Source organism: Canis lupus, chromosome 23 (assembly GCF_011100685.1).
Source record: "Canis lupus familiaris isolate Mischka breed German Shepherd chromosome 23, alternate assembly UU_Cfam_GSD_1.0, whole genome shotgun sequence".
Classification (NCBI taxonomy): Eukaryota; Metazoa; Chordata; class Mammalia; order Carnivora; family Canidae; genus Canis; species Canis lupus.
In genome coordinates, this window is record NC_049244.1 from 50,368,582 (window position 1) to 50,384,439 (window position 15,858).

At 42.1% G+C, this 15,858-nt stretch overlaps 1 protein-coding gene and 1 long non-coding RNA gene across 4 annotated transcripts in view; one reads left to right on the top strand and one right to left on the bottom strand.

The window, feature by feature from the left end:
• Nucleotides 1-15,858, top strand: part of KCNAB1 (potassium voltage-gated channel subfamily A member regulatory beta subunit 1) — a 359,350-nt gene that overhangs the window by 37,400 nt on the left and 306,092 nt on the right. The window lies entirely within an intron of this gene.
• On the bottom strand, nucleotides 8,250-15,568 carry LOC119865442. The gene is made up of 3 exons (XR_005377261.1): nucleotides 15,401-15,568; nucleotides 11,592-12,087; nucleotides 8,250-11,458 (listed from the first exon to the last, which is right to left on the bottom strand). It is a non-coding gene; the product is annotated as an uncharacterized LOC119865442 (long non-coding RNA).

Sequence of the window (15,858 nt, forward strand, 5' to 3'; positions counted from 1 at the left end):
TTGAGATATGTGCTTTTGAAGTTCTTCTTTTTGAGATACCTCAGATCTAAAACAAGGACTGGAATTCATCAGTCTGATTTGTAGTGAAGTTTACAGAAAAAGACTCTTGTTCTGATTCTAACCTGAAGAAAATGTGGGGCCTTATGTCAGTAAGAAATTGAAATGCATTCTATTAAAATGCTTCTACTTTATAGATAACCTTGAATAGCATAGACCATCTTCTACCAGATATATATTAATATATTTTAAACATATATATGTATGTATGTATGTATGTATGTATATATATTGTAAGCAACAGAAAAACAAACCAGCTTAAGTATTAAAGGAAACTGGCTGGTGCACATAATAAAAAGTCTAGAGGTAGGGAAAAACTTAAGGAAAGGGTAGATTTAAGGTTCAAGCATGATAGACAGGACCTGGTCTATCTGCATTTGTGACTCTTTTTTGGCAACAACCCCGCTTTCAGCTCCACATGATGGGTCTGAGGCAGCTTTAAGCTCTTCTCTCATCTCCAACGTGGCTGACGATAGTTCTCATTCACTTCCAGAAGGAAGAAAGAAAGGAGGAGCTTTCTTCTCCCAGAATTTTCATCTTCTTGTTGAGTCCCTCGTTTTGATTGGGTGTCCTGTCCACTTCTGGGCCACTGACTACATCTGGGCAATGGGAGATAATGACTGACTTCTGTAGCTTTGTGCTCAGCCCCTCCTAAACTACCTGGCTGAGAAGGAAGAAGCAAAATAGGCTTGGTGTGAGGAAAGGGGAGTAGGTTATGGGGCGGCAACCTATGTCTGTTGTTGACATTCTCTAATGATCACATCTGGAAGGGATGGACATATCATAAACTAGCATGGCAATGAACTCATGCTAGTATGACTGCAGCTGGTCAATCATCTGAAAATTGGGAATGAGGCTACTCCACTATTAACCATTGGTGTACTGTCTCCATCCTTGGGCTTTGGATTTGAGTTTTAGTTCTTCTCTTGCTCTAAAACCCTCTGACTTTTCCTATGTAGAGGATATTTTCCTCTACTAGTCTATATTCTGAGTAGCGTGTGCTGCTTAATCACAGGACTAAAATAAGCAGAAATCTCATTTAACTTAAGAAGGGAAACATTGGCTTTAAATGTATTTAATTTGGCATGGAAAGTAATGTATTTTTAATAAGGAACACATTAAAAACTCATAAAGTGGTTTATTTATAAGGTGGCTAGTCTCCCCCTCCATTGCCCCAATAAATATAGTCAAGTTCCATCAACTATGCAGTAAGTGCAATTATACAAATGCCATGTTTCATTTTGCAACTGATTATAGTTGTTCTCCCTCCACACATGCTCTGTATGCAAAGGGTAAGTGCATAGGATTTTGGAATCTGAGGAGATATTAGAGATCACTTAATATCTTCTTCTTTCCCTTGAGTAATTGTGCAGATAAGTTTTCTGAAGCCTGGGAGGTTATGCAATCTAACAGTCACATAGATGGCTTGCTAAGTTCTAGTTAAGAATTTAACCAAAAGCATTTGGTTTACCAATTTACTCTTTTCACAACAGAATTGTTCAAGTCAACAAAGATTGACCAAGCACCAGCTGTGCCCTGGGCAGTGTATCGATCACTGAGCTCACAACAGGAAAGACATGGTTCCTGGCTTTAAGCATCTCCAAGAACAGCATGTAGGGGGAAGAACAATGTCAATCAGATAATTAGAGTTTGACTTGATGCATGCAACGTTGCTACTTAAGACGTAGCCGTAATGTAGTAGAGCAAGTGATAAATGCTACTTTGAGAGTCAGGGATGACTTTGAAGAGTTGGCGATTCATGTGCAGGATTTTGTAGGATGAATTAAGGGTTGAACAACCGGCCTAAGATTGGTAGAGCATTTAATGTAAAGGGAATAGTATATCTGAGGGTCTAGAGGTGATGGTTATACAAACAAGTTTTGGAGAGAGACAGATATGAATTGAATGCTGGTCCTAAGGCTTACTGAGTAGGTGACTCACACAATTATTTATGACTTCTACACATTTACTTTTTCATCAGTAAAACCCCATAGGATCATGGAGAAGATTAAATAACATTACAGCTACAAAGACCTAACATAGTAGGAGCCCCGGAGTAGGTGACCACTTGTCTCCATGGTCTTTCTCCTCTTTCTCTTCCTCCTTGCTTTCCCCAAACCTTCTGGATGGGGGAGCTAAGAGACAGGAACAGAAGGTCATTGGAGGAGCTGATCATGGAAACCTTTGAAGGATTCATAGGTAAGACGTGATGAGATCCTGTTTATATCCTAAGAAGGTATTTGTGGAGAAGCCATGCATCTGAAGCTGCTAGAGAGCTAGTTTGCTAACACAGGGGAGAGGGCTGGGATGGGCAATGAGGGCAGTAGACTGGTCCAATGATTTGGGCAGGCTCGAGGAGCAGGAGGCAGGCTGGTATAGCTCTGCTCGCTGCATTCTGGTCTTTCCACCTGTGTATCAGAGGTCGTGTGGAGGAAAAATGCTTATAGGTGTAGTAAGGTCCAGGGGTCTGGCACCCTGACATCAGGAAGGGGGCAGGAGGGTCCAACTCTGCAGCAGCTGCTGGTGCTTCCAGCTCTTGTCCCTGAAGGGCTCAATGATTTAAGGGATTCATCCCTTAAATCATCCACATTCTCCTTCACATGCAAAGAAGCCTCAGAGCCACTGAGGTACCAAATCTTTTCTCTCTTTTCTGACTTTAAAGCAATTCCTTAAACCATTATGTTCCTGAGGCAATTGTCTCTTTACTATAATTCATTAACTCACAGTAAACCTCAAATGCAATGCTTGCAAGCAGCTGGAGACTTCGGGCCAGCTGGCTGTGGTGCCTCTTTAATGGACAGTGAGGGGTCCCGTGCAGGCAAGGCCCCAGGGAGCTCTCGCGGAATCCCTCAGGTCAATGGCATTACCTCCGTGACTTCTTTTCTACCTTCCCTTATAAAGCCCAGTGACCTTAACTCTGTCTTTCTTGCTTCACATGAGTTTTGATGGCCCTTTTGTTGATGGCCAAACTGAAAGATGGAGTAATTTGTTCACACATGCCTCAACCCCAGGGCTGATATCAAGAAAAAGAGTGTTGTTATCTGACTTTGAACCTCCTAACATGGGGGTGCTGGGCTCCGGGCAGAGGGAGATTTTCCCCACCCCACACCCTACTGCATTGCATGCTGATTTTAGATGTAGCTAGTACTGGTTTTGTTAATATTTTCTTTTTGAATATGAACAGTCATCTGTACATTTTGCAAATGTTTTAATTCTACCCACATATGGGTTTCTGCATAATCTGTGAAAACTGGTCCTCATAAGCAAAACATCAGCGCTTCACACTTTTCATAAGATGATTGGTCTTTGACTTAAATATCTACAGAGTATATCTATATATGTGAGCCCTGATGAAAATGAGTCAATTATCGGCAAGGTATTTCAACTGTTATCTGTTTAAAATGATTGTGTGCTTTCACAGCTTATATTAAAAAAAAAAAAAAACCACTTGCCTAATTTTCTTAGGTATGACATGATTTTGAGTTTTTTTGACTTAGATATTGAAAGCATCCCAAGAATTCACAAAACCTCAGAACAAACATTTAGAACACTGTGCTGAGATACCTGATTTGCAGTGTTGGGCACATGAAAGAAGCCTTTGAAAAACTCATGTCTGAAGTACTTTCATCACTTGAAATAATAAAGTGGTTGTCTAAGCATTGCTTGAGGCCAAATGGAATAGACTAAGTATTTAGGGATGTATTTATACTGGATATTTTTAAGCAAAGAAGACAGTATAAATAGTAGAAATAATACTATACCTGTTTATTTTTGTGCATTAGGTAAATTTGCTCTTTCTTCCAATTCTAGGCCCATCAATTATGCAACCAATCAGCTAATAATTTTGACCACCTGCTACATTTAAATTATTATGCTGGACACTAATAAGACCAACTAGCTCCCAAAACCTCCCATCAGCGGCCTTTAATCTCTTTCCTTCTGACTGTCCAGAGAACCGCTGTCTTATTTTCATTGTACCCGAATCTTTGGCTCTGTAGAGTCAGGTTGGGGAGAGTCACAGATGTTATTGAGACATGGAGTCTCTCACTTCAGAAAGACAAGGTAGTCACTAATAGCCCTCGTAGACATGTGGCATCTGTGAAGTTCCTTTGGATTGTTTCTGCTGGTGACTCAAAGTGAGGTCATTTGCCAGCCAGCACCCTGACATCTTTAGTAACTTTTACTCTTGGATTAAAAAAAAGCCCACTAAAGATCTTGACCTTGGAAGAATCTGGGATTCTTCAAATGAGTGAAAAAAAGACCTCTTCATCTCCTTCATTTGATCAGCTGCCTGAAACTAAACCAAAGAACTCTAAAATCTCAACTGGCATTTGTTTAAGATAGAAATAAGATGAGAAAAACAAGGAAAACCATTCTATGAAGTCAATTATATAATAATCCATAAAACTAAGGCGCTCTGAAGTTAGCAACGCGTGGTGGAAGAAATACACTGAGGTAGTTTAGAAGACTGCTTTTAAACTTAAGTTTAGATGTGGTTTACTCAATATTATTTGAAAACAGGACTCATACTAGGCTCTCTTATATGGTAGCCACTCGTCACAGGTGGCTCTTTAAATTAAAGGTAACTAACATTAAGTTAAATTAGAATTTAGTTTCTCAGTAGCATTAACCACATTCCAAGTGCTCAATAACCACATGAGGCTAGTCACTACTGTATTGTACAGTAAAGACATAGAACATCTGCATTATCCCCTAGAAGAGCCCTGTATTAAAAGATCAATTCAAGGCAAAAATCTTTACTTTTATGGATTTTTTTTTCAGGTTTTCAAATGAACTGTGGTATTAAAAGAATTCTATGTAATTCCTTTACCTTGAGCCGAGTCAAATAATAGAGGCCCAGGTCAAGCACCATGTCAAGCTCATGGTGAGAGTATAGATATGATGATCATCAAGTATGGAATTACTACCTGGCAGTAGGGTTGATTTAGTAACTTGCAAATAAAACTCAGCCATGGAGAAGGTGTCACAATGAACCTCTCACCGAAGAGCATTTTTTCCGTGTGTTATTCTGCTTGTCCAGTTATTTTTCAAGTCAATGAAAAGCATTATTTGGTCTTGGTGATTAAATTACTGCAACAAGCAGATTCCTGGCATCAGCTAACCCCTCTGATTAGGGAAAGAGAAATATGAATTTTGTCTGTAGTTGTGGCAGTTCAAATGCAGCCATAACTTTTTGCTGGGTGTAGACATTTAAATGAAGAAGTACTTTTAATTCAACTTCATCTTGTTATTTCATTACTCTTTTGCAGCAATGGCAAACTTTGTACAGTATTATAAATCAAGGCCAAATGTTGCATGGATGCCATGGTACAAAGATTCATTAGTGCACACACAAGCTTATGATCTATGAGGTGATTCATCACTTGTTATCCCGTCTTCCAGCTGAGGAGTTGGGTGCTGATGCATACTAATGTACAAAAGTCAATGCTGGGCATCGAGCCTGCCGAGTCTTGCGTATTATCCTCCTCTGATCTAACTGATTCCCAACTGTTGGCTACGGGGAGGGCTGCCTTTCAAAATCAACTACCTAAATACAGTGAATTAATTTGGGCAAATAGTGAAGGATGAAGTATGGCTTGGCCCACCTCTCCTCTGGCTGTTGACAGTGTGCCCGACACTCCAGCTCATCCAGGATGAGCCTGGATGAGAGAGAGACAGGGAACAAGATGAGTGCCCTAGAGGAGATGAGAGCATTGTGCTTTTCAGTGTGCTATCACATGCTGTACCCCATTCGACCCTCACAGCGTTCTGTGTACAAACAGGGAAGGTTTAGGTGTCACAAATGAGGCAGCTCTCTTTAGAAGAATTGATCATTTTTCTCCCTGCATCCCATTGGCTCTGTTCCTCCCCATATGCCTCTGCGTGTAATTATTTGTATACATGATCATCTCTCTCATTAGACCCGAAGGTACCTGGAGTGGTAATTTAGAGGCTCTTATTCTTCTTGTGTTCCTGGCCTCTAGCACGATACCTGGTGCCTGAGTATATTTGCCTGGGAGAAGAAAGGTGAATGTGACACACAAAAAAAATCTATAAAGGAGCTATGGTTTTTTTTTTTTTTTTTTTGAGGCACAGAATATTATGCTGGGTTTGTTGCTCAGGGCGTTGACTCCTTCTGGGTTCAAGATGTTGTTGCCCATGTGGGTCCCACAGTCCCCTATAACGGAGCTGGATCTCAGACTTGAGTGTCCTTTTAAGGTTTCTTTCCCACTACAAACTTCTGTCAGTTTTATACACTGGATCTTTAAGACATTCCATTTTTCTTTATAGCCAGCCCAGCAGAAGGAAAATGAATTTTACCTGCATTGTGAATAGAAAGAGTTTACCTGTTCTTACGTAGGAGGAATTGAAAGGCTATACCACTGTCCCCTGGGATGATGTCTAAAATCCTTTCAGTGTGAAAGGAGATCCTGATGTTCAGTGTAGACACTCAAGAGAAGGGAGAGGCAGAGCTTGGAGGGACAGGATAGACAGATGCAAGGGGCAACTGTCTTCACAATCCTCAGGACTTCATGTTTTATGGATTGAGCCAACACTCCTTACGAATCGAATCTGGTTATGAAGTTCACCCTATCAACAAACCTCCTATCCCCTTTCAGAGCTTTTAGGTTATATTTACCTTTCCTCTTCTGGGCAACTGATGTTTTATGTTTTATGTCTTTATTTCGATTTATCTTTAACATTACTTGTATATTTATGGTTTAATTCCATTTTGTGCTTCTGAACTCTCCTCATTTTAAATGTAGATGGTTAGTTCTCATTTTTGAATATCATTTGGAATCTTGTTGAACCAAGGACTCAGTTTACTGTGTAGGAAGCCTGTTGTGATTTGGAGATATGGGAACCACCCAGCTTCTGGCTGGAGTTTAGGTCCCTGATTTTTTTTTTCCCACGTGTAGGTGTTCCGTGAACATGCATATATTATAAGAGAAAGAGGGAAATGTCCTCACTTAAAGTAGAGATAATATGCTGAGATAAACTGCAGAAGAAATGAGAAAAGTGTAATATTGCAAATGATATGCTGGTCTTCACTTTTATTAATTTAATTTTTTTTTTTTTGGTCTTCACTTTTAAATGCAGCATCACAATAATTCTCAGTGTTATGACGTGGAGCGAGGTAGAGATGAGGTGGCACAGGTTTCCTGCCCTGAAATCCTGTGCTCCGTGGAGGCCCACACTCAGGGCCTGTGATAGGTGGGGATGAGGGGTAAAGGGTGGGGGGGGACAAGCTGAGCAGAGGGTGCATATGAAAACAAATAGAAATGTAAGGACCTTTAAAGAAATTGTGTAGTAGAACTGGAGGGACAATTGCAGAATGAGATTAAAAAAGTATCAGGTAACTGCAAAATAAATAATGTCAGCACATTGTTTTATCATTGTACTAGAAAACGTAAAATTGTATGTACATAGGTAGGTATTAATATTGTATATTTAAAAACAACCCTAATTAATGATATTCCATGAGATCCCTGTACCTCTTATGTGGTTTTAAATCTGCTAAAGGGCTTTCAAATCTAACCTACTAGCTGTTTGCAAATAATTTCCTAGCTTTTGTGGTAAAGCTATTGTTATTGCACAGATGTTATTGCACAGATACCCTTTCGGACTAAACGTATAGTGGAAATAGGTCGAGTGCATGCACGGAGTGAATAATTTGGTCAATAATTTTATGACAAGGTCTTTATCCCATTGAAATGTCTCTCTTCTTATTAAAGTTCTCTGAGAAGGCTGAGCTTTCTGCGGAACTTCTTATAAAGACTTACTAGGATTTTTATGAACCCGTCTATATTTGCAGTGTGTTACTGTGGCAGGATATTAGGAAGTCATCCAGGACGTGGGTAGTTCCTGGCTGTGCTGGACCGTCTTTGCAGGACAACATGACTAGCCCACCCCAGGCAACCTGGGACCCTATTCTGACCCTGATGGGGCAGAGTCCTTGGGATGCAAGGGATGTATCCATCCAGCTGCAGCCTTTTCTGGACCATCCTCTCTGCAGACCTAGAATTCTAGAATTCCCTGCCTAAAGGGCCTGCAGAACACTTCTTAGTTCCATGACTGTGATGACTATGCTCCTTCATTTCTCATTTCTTTTCTGGTAGAAATTAGGCAAGGAATGAGTGTTCCATGAAACATTTTCATACTATATAATAGGAAACAATTTACATGATATCATTATGCTGCATTAAGTTGATTTATAGGCACTTAAATCTTTACAGTACCCATTTGAACGTAATAGTGCCCCCAGACATCAGCAAGACCCTAAAGTCGCATTTTGTAAGGAATGATACTGAGTCAGAATCTGGAGCGTGCCAGACCAGCGACAAATAGAGTTCGTTTAACCCCAATATCTTCGTCTCTAGGGGTTGTGCTAGGACCCAAGGAGGATGGCAAAAGAATTAACTGAAGATGCTTGAACCCACTCGATCTAATGGAAACCACACGCAGTGATTTTAAGCCGAGCTACATACAACAAACAAATGCTGTTCTGTCCCTTTTCAAGAAGGAATCGGCAAGATCCTTAGGGCCCATGAAGAACGGCTTCTGTTCTTGTTCTGTTTGGACTTCCCTTCTGAGCTGATCTTGCCACATGGGATATGGAATAGTTCTAATTTCTTTATTTTTTATTATTATTTTTTTAGTTCTAATTTCTATCTCAAGGTGCCTTTGAAGCAGGGTCCCTCAATCCCATTTCCAGAGGGGCCCCCTTCGCCTCCTGCTGAGGGCTGCTCATCCCACGAACGGCTTCTCCCTGGTTTTGCAAGGCCGCAGCCCCCTATTTCTCTGGATCTGGGCATATTGTGTGGTCTGATCAGCTATACCTCTTCTCCAAACTGGAGCGGAGAGAGGCATTGCACACAACGCTCTCTGGGAGTGAACTGGGCAAAGCACAGCTGCTCGGATACTTCCTGAGTCATGGGCCAGAGGTCATTGCGGACTATCTGCTCAGAGGCCTCGCACTCACCCAACTACGCTGCCTTTCCCTTTGCGAGCTCTACACGAGGGTAACATTCCGTAGTTGGTTAAATACGTCGCCAAGGGCCATTTCTAGTGAGTCTGAGCATCAGAACCTTAACACACACACCCACAAATTAGTTCCCACTTCCATCGTTTTGACCTATGACACCCTTTCCAGGAACATCATTGTTAGAGTTCGAATGGCCTAGATTGGTTTCTCATCCCCGTAAATGTCACTGAATAGTAGCTTTCTTGAAGAATTCTAATCCATAGGAGTTCATTTTAAATATAAATTTCTCCCCAGTGGTCCTTTGTCTACAGAAAAATTAGCACAGGCTCTAAAGCAGAATATTTGAGGGAAATGGGCTAGCAAGAGGGAAAGAGATTTATACTTTTCATTTAGCGGCAATACTCATTTATTCAATTTTATGTCATTAGGCCTACAAGAATGTGAAATATGTCTTCCCTGAAGACAGTTCTTCATCTTTGCCTAACATTTTCTGCTTTGAATAAACCAGTCTCAGGGAAGAGTCCCACGCGATGTGCGCCAGTGCTCTGAGGGTTTATTTCAAGGGCTCTACATATTCACTGCGCCCTCCAGAAAGCTGAAGCGCCACGGAGCCTGCGATCATCGTGCTCATAAACGATTATCCTCTCTGGACAGTCTCCAAAAATTCCTCTTGAAACCAATGACAAAAACGCCCAACTGGTAGATTCCGTTTCGAAAACTTCCCTTAAAAATCACAGACTGCTCCGAGGTCTTTGTATTGTTCGATCTGAACAAGTTTTAAGAGATTCCTGGGAGTAGAGTGTATTCGAGAACGTGTGTGCCAGGTAGGGAGGTTCGTTAATGAAATCTTATCACAAACACTTTTTAAGTGCATTTCGGCTCAACCTGGACACAGTAGACTGGGTTTTTGTATTTCTTGGCAATATATTCAGTACATATAAGAATGTTAGAAAATGATCCTTGAACTGGGACCAAGATGAGGGTTTGATGCCCAGTAGATTCACACATAAACCTGGCAATTTTTTTTGATTATCTGTATTCATCAGAAGCTGTTATGAAAACAGATACTGTGAGCAAACACCCTCGAATTCCCTCCGGTGGGGTGTGACGAGCAGAGAGAGTTTCATAACACAATTTTCAAGCATTCTCCTGTTATGTAATTCAAATGCAATTCTTCAAAAAGGGAAATAAGGATGGTGATGTGGTTGGTCACCAGTATCTAGGCCAGTGGTTGGTGGCAAGTGGTCACTGAGGGAAGATGGGATCCTTTCCAGGCAAACTGATGCAGTCATTGTGATGTCATATAGGAGGGCAAGACAAGGAGGGAAGAACCTCAGGCCAAAGGACTGAGGTAGGAGCTGGGAGGTCCTCAGGGTGACTTCAGAGGCTGGGAATACTCTCTGTGCTTGGCTTTTCCTAGCCAGGGAAAGAGCTTCGGGCATCTGATGCCTTTCAAGGTAGAGTGGTTCTAACTTCTCTAGCTTCGTACTACTTCACCAGCGCCTTTGGATGTAAAGGCCCTTTTGCTGTCATGGGCAGATTCTTCCAGAAAATGATTTGGACGTTTTACTTATTGATGTTCCTTAAACATTTTGTTGGTGAGGAAAGACACGTAGGGTGCTTCAAGAGTCCTGACAGATGTTGTCTAGCAAAGGTTCCTTCTCAAGGGAAAGAAAAGTCTGGAAGAAGGTCTGAATGTCAGATGCTTCAATCCATCATTGTCAACTTTTAGAGGGGCAGTGGGCCTGGTTGTATGACCCTGCCACGAAATCCATCTGTTCAGTAGGAATGGACACAGCACCTTCATCACAGCGCCTCTGCCGTGTGTGATGGAGTCCTGTCCTGACTGCGCTGAGGGGGCAATGGAGCGGTGATGGAGATGGCGGACGAGTTGGCCAAAGTGTTTCTGAGATGAGAATAGTGGAAAGCACTGGGAAGAAGAGGAGAAACAGCAAAGGAAGAAGAAAAATCATCTTGTGGAAGTGAGACCTTTCCTAGTTTTAACCAATGAAAAATGTCCAACACCCCAGAAATGAGTAATAAGAACATTATCATCCAGTGGTTGGTATTCAACCATGGCATAATTCATCCGGGCTTATTTCCAGCTCTGAGTCAAGTTTCTGAGTTGAGTCTCTTACCTCTCCAGGGACCTCGGTTTCCCCACCTTTAAACGAGAAGGCTTCACTCAAAAGTCTTGTTCAGCCTTAACACTCTAGGTAACCGAGAGGAGCGCGGTGGTTACCTTGGCGTGCCATCTTCCCGGGGCGGGGGGGGGGGGCAGCCGTTTGTTGAATCCCTATTGTGTGTCGGTGCGTGTTCCTGGAAGCGATTAGGGCTGCGCTGGGAGACGGGGTCGAGCAGATGGCCTGGGCGGTGCGAGGGGACAGCAAGCAGTCATCGGGGCCTGCGGGGAGCCTAAGGGCAAGGACGGGAGAGCTGCCGTCTGCCCGGGAGCTCATGGGGGCCCTCGCTCTGCTCCCGGGCCAGGACTCACACCGTCGGGCCCGCTCCTCAGGCTTAGGGGTCCTGCTGCGGCTGCACCACCCACCTTGCTGGGCCTCCGGCGTGCAGGTGACAGGCCTTGGGACGCGGCCTCCGTCATCGCAAGAACCCTTTTCCTTCTAATAAGTGTCTCCTCCTCTGGGGAGCCCCAATGGACGTTACATCATCCTCGTGGGAACAAACATTTTGCTCAAGTCTCAACCTCTGGTCTTCAACTTCACTGAACACAATTTTAGGGACTCAGTTCTTGGTATTTTCTGTCTTGGCTTCCTTCAAGCCATCTTGATTTTGAACCATTTGCTTCCAGGCAGGACCAGAGCGCAGGGCAGGCTGTGAGGGGCAGCAGGTGCGTCCGGCCGGGGCCCTGTGGCCTGCTTGCACGCTCTTCACCTGGGCGCCGGCCCGTCCCCCTGTGCCCAGGGCCCGCGGCTCCCCTGCCTCTTGCCCATCCCTCGGCTCAGCTTGCGGTCCCTCCACCGCACGACGCTTCATCTCCATTGTGTGTGGTCACCACTTCTGTTGTGTCTTTGTGGGCGTCTGACCTGAGGAGGGAAAAATCCATTAATGAGCCAGATTTCAGGCAAAAGCCTCTGAGCACGTGGAGGGGCTCTCACAGAGTGGGGCTTTTACGCATCCATCGAATCACACTATGTAGGTGTTCTTTTTTTTTTTTTTTTTTTAAGATTTTATTTATTTATTCAGGAGAGAGAGCAGGGAGCCCAATGTGGGACTCGATCCCAGGACCCCAGGGTCACGCCCTGGGCCGAAGGTGGTACTAAACTGCTGAGCCACCCAGGGATCCCCTATGTAGGTGTTCTAACTGAATGCCTGGTCCTGCCTGCATGCACCGACCTGCAGTCTGGCATGCCTGGTCCTGCCTCAGTCTACCAGAGATTTGGAAGGATTGCCTGGGAAATAGCCAATCCAAATTTGAACCTATGATTCTTAAATATTTTGGGCGGTGGATCTTTTTGAGAATCTGTTGAGAGCCATGGATCTCCTCCTCTGCTAAAGGCACATATGCACACATATCTAAATTTTACCTACAATTTTTAGTGGGTCATCAGACTCCCTGGAACTCATCTCAGGATTCCAGGATTAGATAAATCTTGGTATGTGGGGTAAGGAGGACTGGATGTGGGCTTCTGCTGTGTTCTTAGGCAAGTTCCTGGCATTCCGTGGACTATATAAAAATCTTGGGCCATGCCAATGGTTAATTAGGAATAGTGCTGCAGTCATATTTCATCCCTTCTACCCATCCAGAACATATCTAATCTGGAGGACAAGAGAATGCTGTCTTGAAAACTATGTCCAACTGAGCTGATAGGCCCCTAATGGGGCTGAAAATGATGAGGTAACCACCTGATCAACCAAGGGACGTCTGGCTCCAGTGCTCTACAGCTCTGAGGTTTCGCTCTAGAGACTCTAGAGATTTTACTCCAAAAGTCAAGAGGCTATTCTTCCAAGTATTCGTGGGGGGAAGAGGAGGCCTGTATAGCACAATGGAAAAGACTGGAAGCTTAGCTTTCCCCTTCTTACAAATCTATCTGCTTGTTTAATGGATCAAAGTGGTAGAAAGGGAGCAAAAACACTTCTAGAATTCTCTTTCTTGAGAGTTCATTGAATTGGGAGAGGATTTGTCTATCCAATCCTGAGAGGATAGAAAATCTAATTTGTTTTTTGAAAGCCTGTGTCCTTGACATATTATAGATACAGAATAAATGTTGTTTTGACTAAACAAATTTATTTAAAAAAAAAATTATTTCATTCGGAGAGACACAGAGAGAGGCAGAGACATAGGCAGAGGGAGAAGCAGGCTCCTCGCAGGGAAGGCAGACACTCAACTACTGAGCCACAGGTGCCCCATTTCTTTCTTTTTTTTTTTAAATGAATTTATTTCTCCTTAATTTTTTAACTAGATAATATGATGAATTCCTGCTGGCCCACTCTGGTTGAATATCACCAATATTGTCTAAGGTTTTACTTTATTGAAGTCATTGAAGTAGATATTAATTTATTGATTAATTGAAAGGAATATTGACTAAGCTCTTATTATGTGCTTGATTCAGCAGCATTTTCAAAGTAGTGATGATTTAAGAAGAGTGTTTTTAGTCCTGTGCTAACACCAAAAACCATATGTAAATACCAACTACTGAAAAAAATTATAGTCCAACTTTTCTTTTTCTCCCCATTCCTGAAAGGAGGATATAAACAAATTTTTGTAAACTAAAAGATTTTTTTTAAATGGCTTTTATTATTCCCTGGTTTGGACCCCCTGGAGATTTTCTGGCTGTTCTTTTGGCTTCATGGTGAAGGATGCAGACACATGCATATGTTTTAGGGTCGGGGAACAGCCCATTCTGGGCTCTCTCAGAAAGTACATGTTATATAGCTGAGCCTATTTCAACAAGAGCTTTATATCTCCATCTTTGCATGAAATAACTGTGACGTAGAGTTCTGGCTGTTTGAGGAGCAGAGTAACTGTAGACACCAGAGCCATCAATAGAATAGATTAAAAGTGATGAGATTATATATTTCTTTGTCAATGTTCTAGCTCAAAACTATTTTCATTCAGGAGGTGATTAAATTGCTTCAAATACTGGAACCTTCTCTTAGAAACTGTATAATTAACAGCGTATAACAAAGACTACTTTTCCCTCATGATGGTAGTTGGCATTTTTGATGTAAATCCTCCTGGTGCAAGTAATAATAATAGTAAAAATACACTTACTGGATATTCTTTATGTGGTAGTCTCTGTGTTAGGCACTTTAGTAATGACTTATTATGCTGACATATATTAAATATTTACTTTCTCTCTTAGTCTCGGGGTCCAAGTCCCTGCTCCGCTGTGTCGGGTATACTTGGACCCAAGCTCGAGCTTGTAAATAAACCCTTGTGTGTTTGCAAAAAAAAAAAAAAAAAAGATTATTTACTTTCTCTGGTAACCACATAATCAGACTTTATTAGCTCAGAACTCTGATTTGCTACCATCCTTTTATAACTGAGAAAAATGAGGCTTAATGGGATTAAATGATTTGTTGGAAGTCATTAGCTGATAAATGGTGGTATGCTGGGATTCCAACCCAAGCTCTCTAACCTTGTTTTTAATTCAGTCCTCATGGCAGTCCTATAAAGTTGTTCCAGACATTTCACTTTACAGATAAGGAAACAGAACTGGAGGTGAACTACTCTGATAATGCTCATATAGATAGTAAATTGCAGAGCCAGGTGTGGAACCAGATTAGTCGGACTCATAAACCAAGGCTTGTTTCACTGTGCCACGCTGGCTAGCCATGGACTTAATGTGTGCTATGATGTAAAAAGGGAGGTCCTTACCTATCTAAACTTTAAACACAATAACCATTTATTTTGTCTAATCACTTTCTTTCCTTGGGTGTTCAATGCCAGGGAATAATGCTTGGTACTTGGGAGGGTTTGTAGAAAATGTATGACATTTTTGCTATTGCTTCTAATAATTCATTTTATTCCCTTTTTTTTGAATACAGCAATACTTAAACAGATTATTCTGCAATAAAATTCCTTTTAATACAACCCAGTAGGTGCTTTTTGAGTATCTACCATTGGTAAGGCTCTGAGTTAGGCACAGTGACGACCACAGACAGAGATGAATAAAACATAGTTATTGTGGGGGACAAGGCAAAAATCCAAGACACCACATAGGAGATCAAGTAAGCAACTGGGAAATAACAGAGTATCATGGGTCCCAAGGAGAGAGAACAGAAAATGGAGAAGTTGGAACTAGAGACGGACCTTGAAGGGTTGTGCATGAGTTTGCTAGGGCAGCTACTGCAAAGTACCAACAACAGAAGTAAGCACAAAAATAATTTCCTCACATTCCTGGAAGCTAGAAGTTTAAGATCGAGATGTCAGCAGGTTCGGTTTCTTCTGAGGCCTCTCTCTTTGGCTTACAGATGGTTGCCTTTTTGCTGTGTCCTTACATGGTCAGCCCTCTGTCTGCATCATAATCTTGATTGCCCTTCCTATAAGGACATCAGTAATATTAGATCAGGGCCTACCCCTATGACCTCATTTTACCTTAATCCCCTCTTTAGAGGCCCCATCGCTAAATACAGTCACACTCCAAACTACTGGGTGTTAGGACTTCAACACGTGAGTTTTGAGAAGACACAATTCAGCCTATAACAGATAGGTAAACTATCAAAAGAAGGAAAGTCCAAGGGACAAAGTTTAGAAGGGAAAAATATGAACTCTGTTTGCGGGAGTAATTTAGTAATTTAAATCAATGGGGAAAAATTGCATTTAGAGGAATCCTGAATGCCAGGGGCCAGGA